Below are 13070 nucleotides of genomic sequence, written 5' to 3'. Positions count from 1 at the left end.
TTGACAGAAATATAGTTTGCATCCACAAAATAATTGGATGTGAGGGGTTATGACATGGAGTAAGCTAAGTGAAGAGTTAGGGTGAAGGCAAGTCAGACTACAGGTGAATATGGCAACATACCCATCATTTCTGACCCGGTTAGTAATTAAAAAGATCCTGCATGCAATGCAGGAGCCACAGCTGCTGAGAGACTGTCCCGTCTTATCCGAATCTAGAAATGAGGGGATGGTTTCAGAATGAGGGTTGCTCATTAACAGCAGAGCAAGTGTGTTCTGTTGGAATTCTTTAAGGAAAGAACAGGCAAAGGAAAGTCAGTGGAGGTTGTTTTCTTGGATTTTCAGAAGGCCTTTGACAAGGTGCCACACATGAGGCTGCTTAACAAGATAAAAGCCCCTGGTATTACAGGAAAGATGCTTGCGTGGATAGATAATTGGCTGACTGGTAGGAGGCAAAGAGTGGGAATAATGGGGATCTTTTCTGTTTAACTACCAGTGGCAACGGGGTTGGGACTGGGACCGCTTCTTTTTACATTATATGTCAATGATTTGGATAATGGAATTGATGGCTTTGTGACCATGTTTATTGATGGTATGAAGGGAGGAGGAGATGCTGGTAATATTGAGGAAATAGGGAGTCTGCAGAATAACTTAGACAGATTAAGAGAATGAGCAAAGAAGGGCAGATGGAATATATTGCAGGAAAGTGTATGGTCATGCGTTTTGGTAGAAGGGAAAGAGGTGCTGATTATTTTCTAAACAGGTATAAAATTTAAAAATCGAAGGTGCAAAGGGATTTTGGAGTCATTATGATTAATTCATAAGTTGAGTCAATGGTAAGTAAGACAAATGTAATATTACTAACCATTTCTAGACGATTGAAAGATAAAAGCAAGGATGTAATACTGAGGCCTTATAAAACACTGGTGAGGTCTTACTTGGAGTATTGTGAGCGGTTTTGGTCCCCTTATCTAAGAAATGAAGTGTCGGTATTGGAGAGGGTCTAGAGGAGGTTTATGAGAATGATTCTGGGAATGAAAAGGTTACCATGGGAGGAGCAGTTATGGCCCTAGGCCTGTACCTACTGGAGTTGAGAAAAATGAGGGAGGATCTTATAGAAGCATAGAACCATAGAACATTACAGCACTGTACAGGCCCTTCGGCCCTCCATGTTGTGCCAACCCATATAATCCTTAAAAAAATGTACTAAACCCACACTACCCCATAACCCTCCATTTTTCTTTCATCCATGTGCCTGTCCAAGAGGCTCTTAAATACCCCTAATGTTAGCCTCCCCCACCATCCCTGGCAAGTCATTCCAGGCACTCACAACCCTCTGTGTAAAAACTTACCCTTGTTGTCTCCCCTAAACTTCCCTCCCTTAATTTTGTACATATGCCCTCTGGTGTTTGTTATTGGTGCCCTGGGAAACAGGTACTGACTATCCACCCTATCTATGCCTCTCATAATCTTGTAGATCTTTATCAAGTCCCCTCTCATTCTTCTATGCTCCAAAGAGAAAAGTCCCAGCTCTCCTAAGCTTGCTTCATATGACTTGTTCTCCAATCCAGGCAACATCCTGGTAAATCTCCTCTGCACCCTCTCCATAGCTTCCACATCCTTCATATAATGAGGTGACCAGAATTGAACACAATACTCTAAGTGCGGTCTCACCAGAGATTTGTAGAGTTGCAACATGACCTCCCTACTCTTGAACTCAATCCCCTTGTTAATGAAGCCTAGCATCCCATAGGCCTTCTTAACTACCCTATCAACCTGTGCAGCGACCTAGAGGGATGTATGGATTTGAGACACAAGGTCCCTTTGTTCATCCACACTCTTAAGTAACTGACCATTCATCCTGTACTCAGTCTTCTGGTTTGTCCTTCCAAAATGCATCACCTCACACTTGTCCGGATTGAACTCCATCTGCCATTTTTCTGCCCAACTCTGCAGCCTGTCTATATCCTCTTGTAACCTTTGACAACATACAACTCCATCCACAACTCCTCCAATCTTTGTGTTATCTGCGAACCTACTCACCCATCCTTCCGCCTCTACATCCAGGTAATTTATAAAAATCACAAATAGCAGAGGTCCCAGGACAGATCCCTGAGGCACTCCACTAGTCACCAATCTCCAGGCAGGATACTTTCCTTCCACAACTACCCTCTGCTTTCTTCCTTTAAGCCAATTTTTATCCAAACAGCCAAGGTTCCACGTATCCCATGCCTAATGACTTTCTGGATGAGTCTCTCATGAGGGACCTTGTCAAATGCTTTGCTAAAGTCAATGTAGACCACATCCACTGCCCTATCCTCATCAATTTCTTTTGGTTACCTCTTCAACAAACTCAAGCAGGCTTGTTAAGCACTATCTTCCCTTCACAAAGCCACATTGACTATCCATGAGCAGACTGTGCTTCTCTCCAAATGCTCGTAGATCCTATCCTTTAGAATCCTTTCCAATAGTTTGCATACCACCGATGTAAGACTCACCAGTCTATAGTTCCTAGGTTTCTCCCTATTACCTTTTTTAAACAAGGGAACTACATTTGCCATTCTCCAGTCCTCCGGCACTTCTCCTGCAGCCAAAGAGGATTCAAAGATCATAGCTAATGCTCCTGCGATCTCTTCTCTAAAATCCCACAACAACCTGGGGTGTATCATATCCGGCCCTGGGGATTTATCAACCTTAATTTTTTAAGAAGATCCAGCACTTCTTCTTCCTTAATCTCCACATTGTCCAGCACACAGGCCTGCTCTACTTCGACCTCCTCCTGATCAAGATCCTTTTCACTTGTGAATACTGAAGCAAAGTATTCATTTAGGACCTCTCCAACCTCCTCCGCTTCCAGGCACATGTTGCCCTCTTTATCCTTTAGCAGTCCCACCTTCGTTCTCGTCATCCTCCTATTCTTCACATATGCATAGAATGCCTTGGGGTTCTCCTTAATCCTACATACCAAGGCCTTCTCATGCCCCCTTCGAGCTCTCCTAAGTCCTTTCTTTAGCTCCTTCCTGGCTACCCTATATTTCTCATAAGCCCCTCCTACTTCCTGTTTCTTATATCTAACAGATGCTTCCTTTTTCCTCTTGATGAGTTGCCTCACATGTTTCGTCAGCCACGGTTCCCTTTTCCTACCAAGCATATTGAATATTGAAAGGCCTAGACAGAATGGATGTGGAGAGGATGTTTCCTATACTGCAGGAGTCTCGGACCAGAGGGCACAGCCTCAGACTAGAGGGATGTCCATTTAGAATAGAGAAGAGGAGTGGGGTGGGGGGGTGATTCTGTGGAATTTATTGTTGCAGTTGGCTGGAAAGTCCAAGGCATTTGGATATATTCAAAGCAGAGGTTCTTAGTTACTTAATTGGTAAGGGTATGAAAGGGCATGGGAGAAGGCAGAAGACTGGGGCTGAGTGCAAAAATAAATCAATCATTTTCAAATGGTGGTGCAGACTCAGTGGGCTGAATGGCCGAATTTAGCTCCTGTGTCTTATGGTCTTATGGTGTATCTTATCTCTTGGCAAATACTGGACTCCAGAGATAGCCCTGCCAGAATTCAATAGATTTCCATAGCTACATTTAATGTCAGAGAAATTTATACAATATACATCCTGGAATTCTTTTTCCTCGCAAACATCCACAAGAAAGAGAGGTATGCCCCAAAGAATGATTGACAGTTAAATGTTAGAAGCTCAAAGCATCGTTCAGCTCCTCCTCTCATGCACAAGCAGCAGCAAGACAAAGACCCTCACCCTGCCACAAACAAAAATGCAACAGCACCCCCCACCGGGCACTCAAACGTGCAGCAAAGCATCAATAAAGACACAGTCTTGTAGTACCCCAAAGACTATTCGTTCACCTGGTAATTTGACATACCACAGGCTCTCTTGCTCCCTAATAAGGGGAAAAGAGGTGCCCCGTTTCACTGCGAGAGGGGACACACAACAAACAACTCGTTGATGTATGATGTTAGTAGTCTGTTGCGTCACTGTTTCCGAGCTCTGCGCCCAGAGAGCTATGGTAGCTAACTCGCTGCTCCTGATTTTCCGTGTTCTCCTACGACACCTCACTCAGGGGCACTGGTCTTGAATCAGCCCGTCTCAAGAGCCACGAAAATCCAGTAGCTGGCCGCGTCCTTGGGATATAAAAAGTGGCCGGTTGTGAGGCCCTGAGGGCAGGTCACTTTCCACAGAAAAAACAGTCAGTGTGTAACTCAAGATCAGGATCTTCAATAGAACCTTGAAAAGGAAAAAAAGAGATATCAAAGATAGAAGTAGAGCATTTTCTGAAGATGCAATCAAAGCAGTCACAGTTTAGTGCCAAGCATTACTTTGCTCTACCCCTCATACTCCATTAGCATTCATCAAAATTCTCAGTAACACATGGCCAAAGTCTGAATACACAGATCTGTGGTGAATGAGAATTTAGTGTATTGTATTTTGATTGCATCATAAGAATTTTTCACTGTCTAAAAATGATCTGGGATATCATGAGTCTGTAAAAGGCAGTATTATTACAATAATTCATCCCTTCTTATAATTACTTCAGCAAATTACAGTCTACCTTTGAACTCATCCAGTAAATTACCACTAAATGCAGTATGAAATAACTCAACTGTTGGTACCAACCAGGCAGATGTAGGCAAATGCACTAGAATTTTGTTTACTCCTTTTCTGGCTCCCAAATAACAGACAACCAATGACTTGAAGCATTCCAGCAACATTTGGAGCTTTATCAGTGACACAATTGGTTGCTGTAACTCCAGCTGATTTTGATTTATCCTGGAGTTGCCCAAATGCTCCAAATTAAACTTGATTGCATCAGACAATGTGTTTCAGATGTGGTTGCTACTTCCATATGACTGGGCATGTTATTACTGCAGTTTTCAGTCATCAAAGCTTCCCTTTGGAAAATGAATATACACAAACAGTTCTGGGGCATCTCCACAGTAGAATCACTGCTTGAAAACAACGGGAACATCAATATATTGTCGATTCCTATTTTCTCAAGTAAAAATGCAAAACCAGATAACTTCCAAAATCATTCCTCTACACTTAGTATGTTTTATGGTAACTAGTTGCTCACAAATCTGGCACATAATAGAGCTTTTACCAGCAGCAATGTAATAGAGTTTTGACCAATGGCCAATCAGCATTTGGCATTGATGAGTAAGAGCAAATTAAAGGATGGCAGGGGCGTGTGCAGCGGCCATTGTCTGAGTGGACAGAGTCAGAGTGGTGATCTTAAGACTTTAGCTCTTCAAGGCTTCAACGAAGAGAGGCTTCATTCAGAGAAAACAAAGGAAAGAAAGGCACAGGTTTTATCCTTGTCTTCCTTATATCAGCTCAGCTGTGACAGTAAAGATGCCAGGCAGGACAGTGCAATGCTCCTAATGCGGGATGTGTGAAGGCAGGGATGTCCCTGATGACTATAACTATGGGATGTACATCCAGCTGCAGCTTCTAACAAAAAAGCATTAAGGAGTTGGAGCTGGAACTGAATGTACTCTGGATCTTTCAGGAGGCTGAAGGGCTGAAAGATAGGACATGCAGAGAGATAGTTACAGTCAAGGCGCACGACACAGGAAACTGGAAGTGGAAAGGGATTAATGAACCACTACAGAGCACCCCTGTGGCTATCACACTCAACTCTTTAGATTCTGTCAGGAGGGATGACCTAACAGAGAAAAGTCACACTGGAGTTTCTGGCACTGAGTCTGCCTCTGTGACTCAGAAGTGAAGGGAAAGAAGAGGCACACTGTGGTGATAGGGGATTCTTTAGTTAAGGGAACAGACAGGAATTTCTGTGGGTGAGAACAAGATTTCCGGGTGGTATGTTGCCTCCTGAGTGCTAGGGTCCAGGATATTTGGGATCGAATCTTCTGCATTCTTAAGTGAGAGGGTGAACAGCGAGAAGTCGTGGTCCATGTAACATGGGTTGGATGAGTGATGAGGTTTTGCATAGGGATTGCAGAGAGTTAGGTGGTAAGTTAAAGGGCAGGACCTTCAGGGTTGTGAACTCAGGATTGCTCCCCATGCAATCTGCTAGTGAGGCTAGAATAAGGAAGATTGTGCAGTTTCATACATGGCAAAGGAGTCGGTGTAGGAGGGAGGGCATAAGATTTTTGGATCATCTTCCAGGGAAGGTGGGACCGGCACAGAAGGGAAGGCTTGCACCTGAACTGGAGGGGGACTAATATCCTAACGGGAAGGTTTGTGAAAGCTGCATGGTGGGTTTAACTTGAGTTGCAGGGGGATGAGATCCAGAATGCCAGAACAGTCAGTGGAGAGGTTGTGGAGGCAGATGTTGACAAGACTTCAGACAAAGCTGGGAATCAAAAGGTAGAGCATGGTGCGACAAAATCGAAAAGGGTGAATACAGGACTTAAGCTGTTGTGACTGAATGTGCACAGTATACGGAATAAAGAGAATGAACTTACAGCACAGTTGCAGATTGGTAGGTATGATGATGTAGGCATCACTGAATCATGGCCAAAAAATTATAGCTGGGAGCTTAATGTCCAAGTATAGTCATTGTATTGAAAAGACAAACAGGAAGGCAGAGGGGCGGCATTGCTCTGTTGGTAAAAAAATGAAATCAAATTATAAAGAGGTGACATAGAGTTGGAAGTTGTTGAAACATTGTGGATAGAGCTAAGTAACTGCAAGGGTGAAAAATTCCTAATGAGAGTTGTGTACAGATCCCCAAACAGTAGTAAGGATGTGGCTACAAATTACAACAGGAGATTGAAAATGTATGTCAAAAGGGCAATGTTACAATGGTCTTTGGGATTTCAATATGCAGGTAGATTGGAAAACTCAGGTTTGTGCTTCATTACAGGAGGGGGCATTTTCTAGAGAAATGCATGGCCAAGTAGTTAAGGCGTTCGTCTAGTGATCTGAAGGTCACTAGTTTGAGCCTTGGCTGAGGCTGCGTGTGTGTCCTTGAGTAAGGCACTTAACCACACATTGCTCTGCGACGACACCGGTGCCAAGCTGTATGGGTCCTAATGCCCTTCCCTTGGACAACATTGGTGGTGTTGAGTGGGGAGACTTGCAGCTTGGGCAACTGCCGGTCTTCCGTAAAAAACCTTGCCCATGCTTGCGCCCTGGAAACTTTCCAAGGTGCAAATCCATGGTATATTGAGACTAACGGAGGCCTGCACACTATTGGGTATTGTGTAGTAATATTACTATTAATACTAGTACTACTACTACTACTAATAATAATAAATACTTTATTGATCCCAAGAGGGAAATTCTTTCATTACAACAGCAAATTTAAAAAAAACAAACATTTAGCAGTGTGCAGATAACTGCCAATAAAGTGCAGAATAATAATATACACAATAATAATTTCCCAATGTGCAATAATAATATACAAAATAATAAAACAAAGACTATTGTACTGTGATGTGTTCTCCTGTCACACAGGGATAAACAGTTTTATATGCTTATTGCACTAGATAGAAAACATTTTATTTGGTAGGAATAGATTGGAGAGCTGAAGATAAAAGAATCCTTAGGGGTTAACGATCATAATATGATCAAGTTCACCCTGAAATTTGAGATGGGGAAGCTAAGTTCAGATCTATCAGTATTACAGTGGAGTAAAGGGAATTATGGAGGCATGAGAGAAGAGTTGGCCAGAATTGATTGGAAAAGAACACTGACAAGGATGATGGCAGTGCAGCAATGGCTGGAATTTCTGGAAGCAGTCCTGAAGACTAAGAGGAATAAATCCTAAAGAGGAAGACATATTTTAAAGGCAAGATGACATAACTGTGGCTGATAAGAGAAGTCACAACCAACATAAAAGCCAAAGAGAGGGCATATAATGGAGCAAAAATTAGTGGAAAGTTAAAGGAATGGGAAGCTTTTAAAAACCAACAGAAGGCAACTAACAAGTCTTTAATTGTAAAAATCATTAAGATGGAATACAAAATTAAGCTAGCCAATAATATTAAGAGGATACCAAAAGTTTTCTCAGATACATCAAGGATAAAAGAGTGGTGAGAGTGAATATTGGAGCACTGGAGAACGATGCTGCAGAGGCTGTAATAGGGGCCAAGGAAATAGCGGCTAAACTAAACAAGCATTTTGCATCAGTCTTCACTGTGGAAGATACTAGCTGTATGGGGGAAGTTCCAGGTATTGGGGGCATGAAATGTCTGAAGTTACCATAACTAGAGAGAAGGTTCTCAGGAAACTGAGAAGTCTGATGGTAGATAAGTCACCTGGACCAGATGGAGTACACCCTAGAGTTCTGAAGGAAGTGGCTGAAGAGATTGTGCTGGCTTTAGTAATGGTCTTTCAAGAATCACTAGATTCTGGAATGTTTCCAGAAGACTGGAAAATTGCAAATGTCACTCCACTGTTTAAGAAGGGAGAGAGACAGAAGAAAGGAAACTATAGGCCAGTTAGTCTGACCTGATGGATTCGGAAGACATTTGAGTTGGTTATTAAGGATGTGGTTTCAGGGTTCTTGGAGGCAGATGATAAAAAAGGCTGCAGTTAGCATGGTTTCCTCACGGGAAAATCTTGCCTGACAAATCTGGTGGAATTCTCTGAAGAAATTACAAGCAGGATAGACAAAGGAGAATCGGTTGATGTTGTGTACTTTGATTTTCAGAAGGCCTTTGACAAGGTGCCTCACATGAGGCTGCTTAACAAGCTACGAACTCATGGTATTAGAACATAGAACATAGAAAACTACAGCACATTACAGGCACCTCAGCTCACAATGTTGTGTCGACCATGTAACCTACTCTAGAAACTGCCTAGAATTACCCTACCAGATAGCCCTCTATTTTTCTAAGCTCCATATACCTAAGAGTCTCTTAAAAGACCCTATTGTATCCACCACCATCACTTGCAGTGCATCCCATGCACCCACCACTCTCTGTGTGAAAAACTTATCCCTGACTTCCACTTTGTACCTACTTCCAAGCACCTTAAAACTATAACCCCTCAAGTTAGCCATTTCAGCCCTGGGAAAAGCCTCTGGCTATCCACACGATCAATGCCTCTCATCATCTTATACACCTCTATCAGGTCATCCCTCATCTTCTGCTGCTCCAAGGAGAAAAGGCCAAATTCTCTCAACCTATTCTCATTAGGCATGCTTTCCAATCCATCCAGGTAACATCCTTGTAAAATACAGGAAAGGTTCTAGATTAGATAAAGCAATGGCTGGTTGGCAGGATGTAAAGAGTGGGAAAGAAGGGATCCTTTTCTAGCTGGCTGTTGGTGACAAATGGTGTTGCACAAGGGTCTGTGTTGGGAGAGATTCTTTTTATGTTATATGTCAATGATCTGGATGGTGGAATTAATGGCTTTGTTGCAAAGTTTGCAGATGATATGAAAGTAGGTGGAGTGACAGGTAGTTTTGAAGAAATAGATAGGTTAAAGGGGGACTTAGAAGAGGAGAATGGGGAAAGAAATTACAGATGGAATATAGTGTTGGGAAGTATATGATCATGCACTTTGACAGAAGTAATGAAAGGGTTGACTATTTTCTAAATGGAGAGAAAATAGAAGAACCTGAGGTGCAAAGGGACTTGTGTATGATTTCCTAAAGGTTAATTTGAAGGTTGAGTCTGTGGTGAGGCATGTTCTCATTCAGTTCAAGAGAACTAGAACATAAAAACAAGGATGTAGTGTTGAAATTATATAAAGTACTGGTGAGGCCTCACGAAGTTTTGTGAGCAGCTTTGAGCCCCTTATCCTAGAAAGGATGTGCAGAAACTGGAGCGGGATCAAAGAAGTTCATAAAAATGAGTCCGGGATTGAATAGCTTGTAATATGAAGAGCACTTAATGGCTCTGGGCCATAGAGCAGAAGATGAACCAATAAGTTTACAAGTATTGGATGGATGGATGTAAGATGAATGTAAGGAAAAACAAGCCAATGATTGGGAACAAATGCAGATACAGCAAAGAGTTAATTTGTACCACAGAGGCAATATTCAAATGGCAGAGAATGTAAGTCTGAAGGTGCTGTATTTAAATGCATGTAGCATTCAGAATAAGGTGGACGAACTCGAGGCTCAATTACAGGTTGGTCAGTATGACGTTACAAGCATCACTGAGTTGTGGTTGAAAGAAAGCCATAGTTGGGAGCATAACATCAAAGCATATATTGAAAGGACAGTTGGGAAGGCATAGGCGGTGGTGTGGCTCTGTTCATAAGAGATGGAATTACATCTTTAGAAAGAGGTATCATAAGGTCAGAAAGTGTTGAATTTTTGAGAGTGGAGTTAAGAAACTACAAGAGTGAAAAACAATGATAATAGGAATCACATGTAGGCCTCCAAATGGTAGCCAAGATAGAGAGTTGAGATTGCAAAAGCAATTGGAGAAAGCATGTAGTAAGGTATCAAAGGTTTTAAAGGTACATTTAATGTCAGAGAAATGTATACAATATACATCCTGAAATTCTATTTCTTTGCAACGATCCATGAAAACAGAGGAGTACCCCAAAGAATGAATGACAGTTAAATGTAGAACCTCAAAGCCCACCTCCCCAGCTCCCCCCACCCACATGTAAGCAGCAGCAAAGCAACAATTCCCCTTCCCCCAGCAAAAAGGCATTACTGTCCTTGCAGAACACTCAGGCGTGCATCAAATCATCAGTAAAGACACAGACTTGCAGTACCCCAAAGACTACACATTCACCCAGTATTTGACAGGCTCTCTCTCTCCCTAATAAGGGAATAAGAGATGTCTCCATTTCATAGTGAGAGGGGAGACATAACAACTCGCTGATTAACGATGTTAAAAGTATATTGTGTCACTTTTTCTGAGCTCTGTGCCCAAAGAACTCGGGTCTCTGGGCACACAGCTGGCAACCAGCTTGCTGTTTTTGATGTTTCGTCTCCCACGACACACCAGTTTCCTGCAGAGGAACCAACCTTGAGTCTGCCCACCTCCAGAACCACAAAGTCCCGGAACCCTGAAGGCACACTAGTCTTCTAGGCCATGTCCTTGGCATATTGAATAGTGGCCAATCGTGAGACCAAGAGAGCGGGTCCCATTCCCACGAAGAACCAAAGTCAGCATGTAACTCCAGGTCAGGATCTTCAAAAGAACCCTGAAAGGGAAAAATAGAAATATTAAAGATAGAAATAGAGCTTTTTCCAAAGATGCAAGCAAAGGAGTCGTCGTTTGGTGCCATCATTCTCTTAAGCTCCTCTTCCGAATCAGGGTATAAGGGTAATAACACAATTGTAATGGAGGACTTCAATATACAAAGGGATTGGGAAATTGGGAAAATCAGGCTGGTGTCAGATTGCAAGAGAGGGTATTTGTTGAATGCTTACGAGATGGCTGTTTGGAACAGCCTGTGCTTGAGCCTACTTGGGAAAAGGCTATCTTAGATTGGGTGTTGTATATTAGCCCAGATCTTATTAGAGGGCTTAACGTAAATGAACCCTGAAGAGGCAGTGATCATAATATGATTGAATTCATACTGCAGTTTGAGAGTGAGAAACATAAGTCACGTGTATTAGTATCGCAATGGAATAAAGGGTATTACAGAGGCATGAGAGGAGAGCATATCCAGGTGGATAGGAGGAGGATAGTGCTGAGGATGCAAAGCAGAGATGGCTGAAGTTTCTGGGAATAGCTTACAAGGTGCAGGATAGATGTGTCCCACAGAAGTTCTCAAATGGCAGGGCTAGGCAAATGTGGCTGACAAGGGAAATTAAGGACCACATAAGAGCCAAGAAATGGGCATATAAGTGAGTAGGAAGTTGGATGATTGGGAAGCTTTTAAAATCCAACAGAAGCAACTACAAGGCTACAAGAAGAGGAAAGATAAAATATGAGGGCAAACTAGCCACTAATATAAAGCAGGATACTAAAAGTTTTTTTCAGCTATATAGAGAATAAAAGGGAGGTGAAAATTGATATTGGACCACTGGAAAATGATGCTGATGGGGTAATAATAGGGGATAAAGAAATGGCAAATGAAATTAATGGGTACCTTGCATCATTCTTTACTGTGGAAGATACTAGCAGTGTGCCAGCAGTCCGTGAGTATCTGGGAGCAGGAGTGATTGCCATTGTTATTACAAAGAAAACAGTGCTAGGCAAACTCAAAGATTTTACAGTGGATAAATCACCTGAACCAGATGGACTAAATCCCAGAGTCCTGAGAGAGGATGCTAAAGAGATAACATAAACATTTGTCAAGATCTTTCAAGAATCAGTAGATTCTGGCATGGTCCCAGAGAACTTGGAGATTGCAAATGTCACTCTACTCTTTAAGAAAGGAGGAAGGCCTTTAGTAAAGGAAATTACAGGCCAGTTAGCCTAACCTCAATGGTTGGGAAATTGTTGAAGCCTATCATTAAGGACGAGGATCCAGAGTACTTGGAGATCAATGATAAAATAAGCCAAAGTCATCATGGTTTCTGTAAAGGGAAATCTTACCTGACAAACCTGTTAGAGTTCTTTGAGGAAGTAACAAGCAGGGTGAACAAAGGTGATATCATTTACTTAGATTTTCAGAAGGTGTTTGATAACGTGTCACACATGAGGCTGCTTAACAAGATAAAATCCTATGGCTCTCCAGGAAGGATTCTGGCAATGATAGAGGAATAGGTAACAGGCAGGAGACAGTGAGTGGGAATAAAGGGGCTGTGGTGAACTACATATACCTGTCTGGACACGCCCCCCCCCCCCCCCGCTGACTGCTCCTGTGGCTCCTCCCACAGACCCCTGTATAAAGGCGATTGGAGCCACAGACCCTTCCTCAGTCTCCAGGATGTCGTGTGATGGTCACTTGCTGCTTGTGCTTTCTTCCAGCCAATAAAAGCCTACCTTAACCCACATCTCAGAGTTATTGATGGTGCATCAGGGGCCTTTTCTGGTTGGCTGTCGGTGACTAGTGGTGTTCTCAGGGGCCAGTATAAGGACCACTCCTTTTCACATTGTTTGTCGATGATTTAGATAGTGGAATAGGTGCCTTTGTGGCAAAGTTTGCAGATGATATGAAGACAGGTGGAAGGGTAGATAGTGGAAGAATGGACAAAAAAGTGGCAGGTGGAATACAATGCTGGGA

Source organism: Hemitrygon akajei, chromosome 3, assembly GCF_048418815.1.
Source record: "Hemitrygon akajei chromosome 3, sHemAka1.3, whole genome shotgun sequence".
Lineage (NCBI taxonomy): Eukaryota > Metazoa > Chordata > Chondrichthyes > Myliobatiformes > Dasyatidae > Hemitrygon > Hemitrygon akajei.
Note: the sequence above shows the minus strand (reverse complement) of the source record.